The sequence below is a fragment of the Dermacentor albipictus genome, chromosome 8 (assembly GCF_038994185.2).
Source record: "Dermacentor albipictus isolate Rhodes 1998 colony chromosome 8, USDA_Dalb.pri_finalv2, whole genome shotgun sequence".
NCBI classification, from domain to species: Eukaryota; Metazoa; Arthropoda; class Arachnida; order Ixodida; family Ixodidae; genus Dermacentor; species Dermacentor albipictus.
Window position 1 is genome coordinate 134,109,029 of NC_091828.1, and position 13,616 is coordinate 134,122,644.

At 49.2% G+C, this 13,616-nt stretch overlaps 2 protein-coding genes across 6 annotated transcripts in view; one reads left to right on the top strand and one right to left on the bottom strand.

The window, feature by feature from the left end:
* Positions 1–13,616, bottom strand: part of LOC135913476 (chaoptin-like) — a 372,394-nt gene that overhangs the window by 356,786 nt on the left and 1,992 nt on the right. Inside the window, exon 3 of the mRNA XM_070524538.1 lies at positions 6,025–6,278. The gene's annotated coding sequence lies outside the window, so the exon portion shown is untranslated. The remainder of the gene's footprint in view (positions 1–6,024; positions 6,279–13,616) is intronic.
* The window catches only part of LOC139049188 (uncharacterized), a 451,752-nt gene that overhangs the window by 311,637 nt on the left and 126,499 nt on the right, over positions 1–13,616 (top strand). The window lies entirely within an intron of this gene.

The window sequence follows — 13,616 nt, forward strand, 5'->3', positions numbered from 1 at the left end:
CGCGGGAGATACGCATCGACTACAAAAGACGCATCTGCTCTGGAGCCACTTGGGGCACATCACCGCTCGGAACTTGGTCACGATTTCACCCCTTCTTACGCAGGCTTTTATTCTGCTCTGCATCACCCCACCGCCGTCCTGCTTCAACTATCCTGTTGGATTCTTCGATTGCACCGACCTACCTTGGAACCCTTCCGTCACCGACCACGAAGAAATTGAAACCTGTCTACCACCGCCGTTCCAGCCACTTGTCAAGTATGACGCCTGGCAACCTGGCGGAACTATCAGCGCGGGAGATACGCATCGACTACAAAAGACGCATCTGCTCTGGAGCCACTTGGGGCACATCACCGCTCGGAACTTGGTCATGATTTCACCCCTTCTTACGCAGGTTAGTTACCTGCCGTCCTCGGCATCGTTCTGTTCAAATGATCCGTTCTTGCTCGCGGTGACATGCCCCCCTGACATGCTTGATTGTTGTCGCCGAATGCTTCGCCTGTCATGTTTCCACTACTTTAATGCATTCCTTGTTTTTTTTATGCTCGTTCAGTCAGGTGATATTGAACTTAACCCTGGGCCCCCTGTGTCATTAGAGTCTATTTCTGAAGCCTTCGCTCGTCTCGAACAATCTCATGCCACAATAATTGCCGAGTTGTCAGCTATTCGTGGTGCCCAGTCAAACATAGAAGAAACTGTCAATCGTCTATCGCTACGTGTCGATGATTTGGAAAGAAATATTGGGAATGTTCAATCGAGTAGCCCCTGCCCACACGATAACACAAGCCAGAACAGCACTAAGCTCTCGTTTGAAATCAAACAGCTCGCCGAAAAATGTGATGACGCGGAGAACCGCCTCCGCAGGTCGAACCTTATCTTTTTTGGAATTTCGGATGCAAAAGAAGAAACGTGGGCGCGATCTGAAGAACACGTCGTTTCCTTCTGTCGCCAGAAACTTCGTGTGTCACTTGATCCTGCTGACATTGAGCGCGCGCACCGAATGGGTCGTTACACGGAAGCTAAGAAACGCCCCATTATTGTACAATTTGCGCGTTTCAAAACCAAATCATTGATACTTTCAGCTACATCTCAGCTTAAAAATTCAGGGTATACAGTTCGCGAAGATTATTCAGCCCGTGTCAGATTGGCCCGTAAAAAACTTTTTGCGTATGCTCAGCAAACTAACGCTGCGTTCAAGATACGTTTCAACAAACTTGTTATTGGTAGCAAGCAATACGTCTACAATGACACAACCGATACTGTAAGAGAGCTATTGTCATCATAGCCATCACCACCACCTGCTTTCCGCCCACTACGTGCCAATCCTCATCAAACATCATTAGCTAACAGAAATGCACGGGCTTCAAAGAACATGACTCTAATACTGACAAATATCCGCAGTTACCTCCCAAAGAAAGAAGCAGTAGGGTCCCTTCTTGAAGATAGTTCCGCGGACATTGCTATTTTTACCGAGTCTTGGCTAACTCCAGATATCGACGACACAGAACTTCTTTCCGAAACAAAATCTTTTATTGCTTACAGGCTCGACAGATCGGGAAGAAGGGGTGGTGGCGTCCTTGTTCTCTCGAAATCAGAATTGCATACATCCCCCGTCCATGTTAGTTCCTCTCACGAGATACTTTGCGTTAAACTGGCCCTTCCTAGCTGTACAAACATTATTGTTGCTTGTTATCGGCCTCCTAATTCCGACTCCTCCTTTCTTACCGACCTTCACTCCGTCCTACTTGATCTGCACTCTCGGTTTGTCCATGCGAACTTCCTACTTTGTGGAGACTAACTTTCCCGATATTGACTGGGAAACACTGTCAGCACCTTCCGGTCCGTCGAACAAATTCATTGACTTAGTCCTCACGTTTAATTTTACCCAGACAGTTAAAGTGCCTACTCGTGGCGACAACATTCTCGATCTTGTTCTCGCTTCCAAACCTGAGTTAATTGAGTCATTAACAAGCATCACTGGTCTGAGCGATCACGAGGTGCTTGTGTTCAATCTTTCCGTTCCCATCCTCACAAAGCAACGCTCCATTAAATACATTCGCGACTACAATAAAGCAGATTTTCGCCCTATTAATCGTGAGTTAGAAACTTTTTTCCACCTTTTCCAGCAGGCCGCACCCACTAGATCAGTAGAACAAAACTGGTTGCTCTACAAGAATAAAATCTTATCCCTTGTCGAAACCTATGTCCCCCTTGTTTGCATACGTGGTGACTGTAACAAGCCCTGGTATAGCAACGCCTTGCGACAGTTAGCAAACAAAAAGAAGCGCCTCTATCGTGCGGCCAAGCACACAAATTCTGTAAAAAAATGGGAAACGTACAGCAAGTGCCTACAAGAATACATTAGCGTACTACGACGTTCTAAAAAGAAATTTTTTCACGAAGATCTTGAAAACATTATGCGCGTTAACCCCCAAAAATTCTGGAATCTGGTCACCCCGTGCAAAAGTCGTACTCAAAACATTTCTTTGATTAACCATGATGGCTTACATGTCCCTGATATTGAGCGCGCGGATGTCATGAATTCATATTTTACCTCCGTGTTCACCCACGAAGCTGCACTTCGTACTCCCCCAATATCTGCCACTAGTTTTTCCCTAATGCCACCAGTTTTTATAACCCATGAAGGTATCGCTAAACTCATCGACAACCTTAAGCTGTCAAGCGCTCCTGGGCCAGACAACATAACTGCCAAAATATTGAAGGGCACCGTGAGCATTTCTAGCCGTATTTTGCAAATTATTTTTCAGCAATCTGTTTCCAACGGCGAAATACCAAATGATTGGAAAACTAGTAAAGTAACCCCAGTATTTAAGGCAGGCAATCGATCCCATCCTTCTAATTACCGCCCAATTTCATTAACATCTATTCCATGCAAGCTGCTGGAGCACATTTTATATTCGCAGATCGCATCACACCTCGACAATAACGCTTTCTTCTATGAAAAACAGCACGGTTTTAGATCAGGCCATTCATGCGAGTCCCAGCTTTTCGAATTTACCACAGACCTTCACTTAAACTTGGATTCTTCTTTTCAAACTGACGTCATTTACCTAGACTTCTCCAAAGCCTTCGATCGCGTTCCACATCGTCGTTTAATGGCAAAACTTTCCTGCCTCCACATTAACCCTTTAATTTTGTCATGGATTGACTGCTTTCTCCGCGAACGCTCACAATATACAGTAATAGGGAACCACAGATCGCAAAATACTACAGTCATCTCTTGTGTCCCCAAGGGATCAGTGCTGGGACCACTCCTTTTTCTGATATTTATAAATGATCTTCCTAATGCCATATCATCTTGTATCCGCCTCTTCGCAGACGATTGTGTCCTTTACCGCCGCATATCTACTCCCGATGATCAGGCTCTGCTTCAACGCGACTTAAATCTCATAGAAACCTGGTGTGCGACATGGCTTATGCAACTGAATATTTCCAAATGTAAGTTCATGCATGTATCAAGAAAGCGAAATAACCTCAGCTATCCGTATTCATTAAATTCTACACCACTCTCTGAAACAGAATCATACAGGTATCTCGGAATCATCGTGAACAACAAACTAACATGGTCTGAACACATTTCAAAACTTTGTACAGATGCTTCTAAGTTACTTGGGTTTATCAGACGATCCCTCGCTTTTTCACCCCGTTCTGTCCGTCAACTCGCCTACGTAACATTCATCCGTTCGAAACTCGAATATGCCTCGGCGATCTGGAATCCCCATCAGAACTATCTAATCGATCAGCTTGAAGCCATCCAAAATCGCGCGGCCCGTTTTATCACATCGCAGTATGACAGACGACACAGTATAACTCTTATCAAGGCATCCCTTGATCTTCAACCCCTGGCACTTCGGCGTAAAATTTCACAACTTTGCCTATTTCACAAATTATACTATACCTTCCCACAGCTAAGAAATTCTGTATTACACCCGCCGCTTCGCACCTCACGCCGTCTTTTCAACTCCTTAAGTTTGCAGCGCATACATGGCTCCACAAACTCATTTAATAAATCTTTTTTACCTAGCTCCATTACATTGTGGAATGACTTACCCGATTCCATAGTTACTGAAACAGAACCTAATAAATTCAGGCACTTATTAACAGCACATTTCAAGAGCTGAGTTATTTTGCCGTGTTTTTGAATGTGTATGCGTGTTTTGTTTTGTTTCCAAGTTGTTCTTTCCAAGTTGCTTTTTTGTTTTGTTTCCAAGTTGTTTGTATCCAAGTTGTTGATGCTACTAAATGATGTTAATGTTGAACATGTATCCTGCACTCTGTATTGCTTTTTGTTGTTACCGACCATTGCATATGTAACGACTGCTCCCCCCCCTTATGTAATGCCCTAATCCAAGGGCCTTTAAGGGTAAATAAATGATGATGATGATGATGATGATGAAGAAGACGCTGTGCTGTGGGTCCCGATTCGATCAGCAATCAGATGCTGACAAATCTGCCATATGAACGAAAACGAGCCCTTCTGGACATGTTTAATCACTTCTGGAGCACAGTACAGATCCCAGAAGCGTAGAAGACAGCATGGGTGGTGCCAGTGCTCAAGTCCGAAAAGGATTCTGCAAACCTCACCTCATATCGGCCAGTATCGCTAACATCATGCCTATAAAAGTTGATGGAAAGACTAATATGTACGAGGTTAACATGGTATCTTGAGCAAGGAAATAGACTGCCATCATGTATGACCGGATTTCGTCCACGGTTGAGTGCCCAGGACAGTGTCTTGGATCTACTAAGCCATATCAAGCACCATCGCGTAGACGGCCTTTCCACACTCGCCATCTTTATGGACGTTGCCAAGGCATACGACTGTGTGCTTCTCACAGGCATCGTCAACGAACTCCGAGCCATGGGCGTCTCGGGAAATGCTTTTCGATTCGTCCATGAATTTCTCAGTGATCGATGTGTCCAAGTTAAGCTCGGAAGTAGAATGAGTGACAAGCGACGAATTTCCCTCGGCGTCCCACAAGGAAGTGTCCTATCCCCCTTGCTTTTTAACGTTGCCATGGCCAGCCTTCCAGATGCCCTGGAAGTAGGTCGGACGGCAGTTAACATGTCCATCTACGCAGATGACATCTGCATTTGGATCTCGGGGTACCAACACAAACGTTTGGCCCGGTAGCCCAGGCCGCAATCTCCACTATCGATCGCCACTTATCGACGCTTGGCCTATCTTTATCAGCAGCAAAATCAGCCTTCATGCTTTTCCCGGGAGTGAGACGCAAGCCAACACGCCTGACGCTGAATATCAGAGGTCGTTCAATTGGTGAGGTACCTCAATGTACCGCGCGGTGACTGTGCCAATTCATTCCAAGATGGCCTAGCTGTCTCTACAGTGCTGTATTGGCACAACACCTCGTCGCTCTCACTACGGCCTTTAACGGCCTCTGCTGCCACTAAGGCATCATTAGCCTCTCGCTTTTTCCGTTCACCTACGAATGTACCGCTACTCTCGCAGGTACTACTACTCCTCTCGGCTTTCCAGCAAAATCTGCTATCTGCTTCTTCCCACTTTCGCTGCGTCCAGCCTACAGATTTCTCAAACCGCTGTTCTCTTCGTGCGTTTAACTACTGCAAATCCCGTATCTGTTTCTTCACTGCTGCCGTTTCTTTTTCAAGCTCTTTCCGTTTTTGCCCACGCTCTTGGCGTTCTCGCCTAATTGATTCTCGTTCCTTTCTTTTGCTTAGAATTCGTTTGCCCATTTGTTCTATGAATTTCGCATCATTGCCACTTTGCACAATGGCCTTACGAATCTCTGCTTCCATCAAGTCCTCCACTACGTTAACCTCGATCTCTTCACACAACCACAACAGGTCAGCTATCGTTAAACACAATAGGACCATGGTCGCTACCTTAAGCTTTGGCTCTGCTGCCACACAATACTTGCTACCATACCCCCGCAAATCATAATACAAGTAAAAGATCCGAGCGAATCAAATCTACACAGAGAAATCGAAGCCTGGTAAATCTTACAGCCAAATCCAAACGCTTACCCACTGAAGCAGCACCATATCACCAGTCCTTCTCCGCCGTATCCAGTCAGTTGCAAGAGGTGGTCAATCTCAAGTCGCCTCCAACTTGATCAGGATACCGGTCGGTCACCATGTGCCAAAGTCCGTGAGCTGCCATTGCTGTCTCCGAGTTGTAGGCTGATCTACGAGCCGTAGGCCGATCTCACCGCTGCCATCCAGATGTAAGATTTGGTGTCGGGCTTGTAGGACGATCGGAGGAACTTGGGGCGACAGGGCTAGGCGAGCAAGGTTTATTTACAGTATTTACAGTTTAAACATAGGATACATTTACACAGTCTAGCGCGACTCCCAAATGGAGCCCGCAAGACGAAGCAAACAGCCACGAGCACGTAGCTCACGGGTACGATCACAAAGCACGACGACGAGCACACCTAGCAGCCGACAAGCAGCCGTTTTTAAACACTTCCTGTTCCCTAGATCCCTAGGTGAGGCAAAACGTTGGACGTCATCGTAAACAAGCCGTTTCTCTGCGGGACGGTTTACACACACACGTACGCACAGTTTTCACTGCCGATTAGCATCCGACAAACAGCCGTTTTTAAACACTTCGTGTTCCCTAGATCCCTAGGTGAGGCAAAACGTTCGACGTCATTGCAAACAAGCCGCCTCTCTGCGGGATAGTTTACACACACACATACGCACAGTTTTCACTGCCGATTAGCAGCGTCAAACGTCAGCGCAGTCGACCCGCCCCTTGCCCATTACCTTGAGTCTTGAAAGGCGCGTTGGCTCCACGAGCTGACCAGGCACCATGGCCACCAAATTTCCCTTGTCCGGCGCCTCTAAATTCCGGAGCGGACCTGGCACAGTGGCCTCCGCAGCTGTCCATCGTCTGGCGTCTTCAAAGGACCATGAAAAGGCACCGCAAGGCATCTCCTTCCAGGAAATCCCCCCGCTTCAGTTGAACCGTGAAGGCGTTGGCGATTTCGCTCACAATAGTTGATCCGCCGATCGCGTTTAGTCATAGCGGCGCCGAGGGTTGTTAACGCGCCACCTCGGGCTCCCTACGACACGAGCCACCGCGGCGGGTGTTGAAGGCTTCCATGGCATCTTCGGGGAAACTCGCCATGCTCGCAGCTGCAGCTTGTTGCGAAAACTTGCATGTGGCCACCTCGGCAGGCCATTCCTAACAGCGCATGAAAGCGCCAGACGGCAGCGAACGGCGCCTTTTGTCTACAGGTGCGCGCAGGTAATATAACTTGCCTTCACCGTCTTTACGATCGTATTAAGCAGGTGCACTCTCTACATGAGATAGACTAGTAAACTGGCCGCATGTGCCATCGTATCACCATCAGCCTAGGTTTACTGCAGGATGCAAAATCTTTCAGCCAATGAATACAATTTAATCATTTCGAATGGATTTGTTTTAGGTAGTGTATCCCATTTGTAGTAGTTGGCAAATATTTTACATGCGTTTTTTAGCTTTTACCCTAACTTGTATATTCATCTTCTACTTAATGTAGCGAATTTCGCCCGTCGAAGTTTAACCTTTAGTTGCCTTTCTTTACAATGGTAGCTGTCCTTCTCGCGGTATTTTTCGTCGCTACCTCAACACGTCGTCGTCTTCCCAGCCTCCAAGAACACTGGTGCCTTGTCTTCTGCTGCTACGGTCACTTCCGTTCGCGCGTCGTCTGCTTTGACTTAGTTAAGCCATGGAGGAAAGAAAAAGTTAGGTGGGAGCATCGCGCAACGCGATCGAAGCCAAACCTGTCGGCCCAACGCGTGATCACATGTCAAAGTGCGCGACAGGTTTTAGAGTTCCCGCTCTGCAGCCAGAGCAATGGCAGAGCAGCCAAACAAAGCGCGCACCGAATAAAAACTACTGGCATAACCACTGGTGACCAAACGTCTCAGCAACGCACGATCCTTGCTCCGTGATCTCATCGCAAGAGGTCACATGTTGAGCCACCACTGATCAAAGGGCTTGCTTCACGTAGCGTTCGCTTACCAAGGCTGGCTGTGTGGCGTAATGTTCTTTCCTAACTTTTTCCTTCCTCCATAGGTTTAGCGCACACAGGATATTCAAAGTGTGCTGCTCGGATGCGTTTCTGTTTTGGAACGATCCTTTGTGTGCCATATAGATCCCTTTCTTTCCAGCCAGCGTTTACCTGACGCGGTGTCGTGGGAAAACGGCAGGTGGTGCTTACCATTAGCAGCTAAGAAGAGAGGACATTACCCCTGGGGACAGTATATTTCGTGCTGCTTTGCGTCTCTCGCCTGCTGTTTAGCTTTACTTGTGAGGTGGTTGGAGAGGGGGAAGCTCTCTAAACGAATTTCCCTCGGCGTCCCACAAGGAAGTGTCCTATCCCCCTTGCTTTTTAACGTTGCCATGGCCAGCCTTCCAGATGCCCTGGAAGTAGGTCGGACGGCAGTTAACATGTCCATCTACGCAGATGACATCTGCATTTGGATCTCGGGGTACCAACACAAACGTTTGGCCCGGTAGCCCAGGCCGCAATCTCCACTATCGATCGCCACTTATCGACGCTTGGCCTATCTTTATCAGCAGCAAAATCAGCCTTCATGCTTTTCCCGGGAGTGAGACGCAAGCCAACACGCCTGACGCTGAATATCAGAGGTCGTTCAATTCTTCGTGCAACTCTTGTTCGTTTCCCGGGCGTCACCATCGACAACAAGCTACTATGGCGTGGTGCGGTCGAAAGTGTTGTGGCTGCATCAGTGCAAAGAATCAACGCACTTTGTCGATTGGCAGGTGTACGTTGGGGAAACAATCCCATATCCATGCTTAAACTGAACGCTGCACTGATAACACGCCGCATTCTCTATCAGCTCCCTCTGATATCACCGTCATCGAGTCAATTCTAGCGCTTTGAGGCAGTGCACAGAAAGGGACTTCGCTTGGCGATGGGAGTTCCAACGGCGGCTTCAAACAAGAAAGTCACTAATGAGGCAGAGTCTCCTCCACTCCGCCTCTTGGCGTTTCAGGCCTTGCTGACGCAGCTACTAACGCTGGGCGAGTCACGCGCAGGCACGGCGCTTCTCCGGCGGCTAAGAGCAAGAACTCGCTCACATTTCCATGCGGCGCTGAACACCTTCCGATTTTTAGGATTGGAATGGCCTAAACGAAGTCGCCTTCACCCGCCATGGTCTTTTCCGGACGTTACCTGCAGCCTCAATGTACCTCACCTACCGACGAAACGCACCATTTCAACTGCCGAAGCCAAGTTTATTGTGCTGGACCACTTCAGCACTGTGTTTCAAAGCCATCTACAAGTGCACACAGACGGTTCGGTGTGCGCACAAACAGATAGTTGTGCAGCGACATTCTGCATACCATCCCTTGATGTGTCATGGTCTGGCCGACTGAATCGCGTAGTTTCCTCTACAACAGTAGAAACTGCCGCGATCACCGCGGCTTTGCGGAAACTACGGGCCTTTTCTGCACGAGATGTCGTGGTGCTGACGGATTCCAAGTCAGCACTACAGAGATTACATTGGGGCCTAGCTCTAGAGAAATTTACAAGGCAGTCTCTGGCACTGATTGACGACCTAACGAGCAAAGGATTTAACATAAGGTTTCAGTGGATTCCATCACACGTAGGAATTGATGGAAACGAGGAAGCTGACGCCTTTGCACTCCTAGCGCTGACATGTGTCCCAAAAGTGAAAGCTCCAAAAGCTTTTCGAAACCTTAAGGGTGCAATCCACCTTCACATTAGAGAGATGCACAAGAATGCACACGAATCCTGTGTGACTCATGGATTTACACGCGAACAAGCGACGCTTTTATACCGCATCAGGACCGACTCCGCGCACACCCCAGCTTGGTTATTCAAGACTGGGCTTCGCGCTTCCCCACTCTGTGTTTTCTGTGGTCACATTGGCGACATCGAACATTTCATTTGGCTACGCCCGCAGTTTGACACAGAAAGAAAAGCGATGGTCGACTACCTACAAAAAAGCGGTCTCATGCACAGGACCTTTGAAGACGTTGTTTTCCCCGGAGGGCCCGCGGCATTCAGGAAGAGAGCGCAACGACTGCTGATAGCCTTCCTGCGAGACACGGGACTCATCGACACCTGGTGACACACCCCTGATCTCAATTCGAAGGAGGATCAGGCGGAACAACTGCCGGCTATGCATGCCAGGCTAACCCCGTCTGTTTCAACATCACCACCACCACCGCCACCACCACCGCCTACACGCGACCGCTTGCGTTTTATCGAGTTGCTTCGCCGGTGGTGGGAGCGCGCGATGCCTCAAGCCATTCCTATGGGCTATTACGTGATAAGTCTCGCAGGTTTCCTCGTGTCTCTTCTCCTCGTTCACGCCGTCCGCATCCGTGGACGAGGCTCGGCGCGCAAGATCTCCAGCCAAACTGTCAGCCAACGCGTTGCCGGGCACAGTCACGTGAGCGGGCGTCCACACGAGGGTTTTCAAGCCGCGTAGGGGGCGCCGCATGAGGACATCGTACGCCTGTTTGGATATTCTGCCGCGGACGAAATCGCAGATGGCCAGCTTGCTGTCGCGATCACAGTATTCGCTTCCGCATGCAGGGCCATGGCGATCGCGGTTTCTTCCGCTTTCCTCCGATTTCCAATCGCGTTTTCCTGTACCTCAGTCTGTCAAAGACGTCCGGAGTTTTCTGGGGCTCTGTTCATATTTCCGAAGGTTCGTGAAAGATTTCACAGCAATCGCTCGACCACTCACTGAACATCTGAAGAAAGACGTGCCTGTGGGGTTCTCCTCAGGCTGCCGCATTTTCACGCCTTATCACGATTCGCATCCATCCACCGGTATCGGCCCACTTTGACCCGTCCGCACCTACAGATGTCCAAACTGATGCCAGTGGTTATGCGATCGGCGCCTCTTATGGAAACGCTAACACGGGCACGATTGCGTTATAGCCTACGCTAGCCGGCTCCTGACAACTGCAGAGCGCAACTCATTTACACAGTCTAGCGTGACTCCCAAATGGAGCCCGCAAGACGAAGCATACAGCAAACGAGCACACAGCTCACGAGTACATTGACGAACACGCAGCTCACGAGCACGACGACGAGCACAGAGCACGACAACGAGCACACCTAGCAGTCGACAAACAGCCGTTCTTAAACACTTCGTGTTCCCTAGATCCCTAGGTGAGGCTAAACGTTCGACGTCATCGTAGACAAGCCGCCTCTCTGCGGGACGGTTTACACACACACATACGCACAGTTTTCACTGCCGATCAGCAGCGTCAAACGTCAACGCAGTCGACCCGCTGCTTGGCCATTATCTTGAGTCTTGAAAGGCGCGTTGGTTCCCCGAGCTGACCAGGCACCATGGCCACCGATTGTCCCTTGTCCGGCGCCTCTAAATTCCGGAGCGGACCTCGCACAGTGGCCTCCGCCGCTGTCCATTGTCTGGCGTCTTCAAAGGACCGTGAAAAGGCACCGCAAGGCATCTCCTTCCAGGAAATCCCTCTGCTTCAGTCGCACCGTGAAGGCATTGGCGATTTCACTGACAATAGTTGATCGGCCGATCGCGTTTAGTCATAGCAGCGCCGAGGCGTTGTTGACGCGCCACCTCGGGGTCCCTACGGAATGAGTCACCGCGGCGGGTGTTGAAGGCTTCCATGGTATCTTCGGGGAAACTCGCCACGCACGCAGCTGCAGCTGGCTGCGAAAAATTGCATGTTGCCACTCCGGCAGGCCATTCCTAACAGCTTTTCCATGGCCCGGAAAATCTCGACTGGCCAGTGCTGACAACTGCTGGGCAGGAAGAGAACGGCTGGCGAGCAAGAAGATAGCTTAGCTCTCTGCAATCCCTGTGCACATGGAATGTCGTAAACCATCTCACAAGAATCACAGAAGAGTGGATTCCGGCAACACAGTACCACTCAGCGCTCAAACGCCCGGAATCAGCTGTTGACGCACCAGGCTTCCCATCAAAATTTCAATGCAAGCCATTCAACTGGGAAACCCAAATTTTGCCCCAAAATTTCGTGCCGCCAAAGCGATCGAGCGTTCACGTTCGCCCTGAGTTCGACCACACCTGACCGTCGCGCAGCACAAGCGCAAAGGTTTATGCAGAACTAAACCGAAGGCTCTCCACCATCAATACCCGAACATAACTTAAGCAGCCTAGCTTCAAGAACAGCCTGTTCTTACCCTATCGCAGTGGCGTACTTATCTCACATACTGTTGCTACTGAACAGTCTGGCCAATCCTACAGGTACGTAATCAGAGTCGCGCTAGCTTTGTGGTCCCTATTCCGAATATGTGCTTGCGTCGCACGCAAACGTTCCATCATGCTCACTCACGTGTCTTTCTCGAGTCCATACAGGACACGTAACTTAATAGAACAACTACCCTTGCCTATCTTACGCACTCCGCCGAATCCTTTAAAAAATGCGTCTGCTAATGACTCGTTCCATGCACGCTTACTAGAGAAATCAGAACGTTGCCGTCCTCAACACACACGAGCGACCCAGTCATAAATATTCTGCTTCCTTCCGTCCGCACAGGGCATGGACTAATGGAACTACGAACTCTTAGTGCAAATCACGCACTTACTGAAAACCTACGCACTTAACCTTAGAAAATAAAAAAAAAACACATAAAAAAGAAGGTTAACCAATACACATGCGCGTTACCATAGGCCTCTCACCGATAACCTTGACACTCAGGTTACTCACACACACAAAAAAAGGAAGTCTATCTACTCATTAATGAACACCTCGCGAAACAACGTGTTTACATAAAACGCATCTTTCCAATCCCGGAGCTTCTCGAACAAAAACACAAAGCTCATACCTTACATATTGGAAGAAATTTTTAGTCTCAAATCGCGAAAATTATCCAATGCTCAAAAATAAAACAAAACAACACTTTTTACTTCTACGGAAGCTCTCTTGGTCTCCCGTTCCAAACGCTTACTACTCATACTTTTGAGCCGTACCCGGGGTGGTCGCGGTTCGAAAGCTATTCTGGCTACCCCGGAACAACAAATTGGCCGACACACTAGCAGCTCCTTCAACACGTTATAGTTTCTGGCCAATTTGAGTCCTGGGGCCATGCTTTCATTACTAACTCGGTTGACCGCGTCGCGACTCCCTACCACCTCGTCTCGTCCTGCCACCTTGCTCTGCTTCGCGCTACACGCTGAACTTAGAAAAGAACGACGGACCGACAAGGAACATAACTGCCCCGTGCCTTTTGTCCGCGTCTGTGCAGAACATGCTTGTCGGTCTCTTTTTGACCGGTGGCCCGAACGTGTTTGATGCGCCAACGTCGTCAACGACGACCGCAGCTCTCTTCTCCTCGCGCCTTGGGTTTTCGCGCCTCTCGCCCTTTTTGGCTGCCCTACCTAATCTACGGCTACCCGATTTTTACCGCGCTTCTTTCTGAGGCGCTTTCTCTTTGAACTCGCTTTCAGGTCGCCTTCTGGCGCCTCGTGCTGGCCGGTACACATCTCGTCGGCACGGATCGGTCTCTTACCCGCACAGTCCGAATGATTCTTAACTAAATCATCGCTCTCTTGGCTACCTAGACTGGCGGAGAGCTGCACCGATCCCTGAACAATGCAGTTGTTTTCTCTTAAGCTACGCA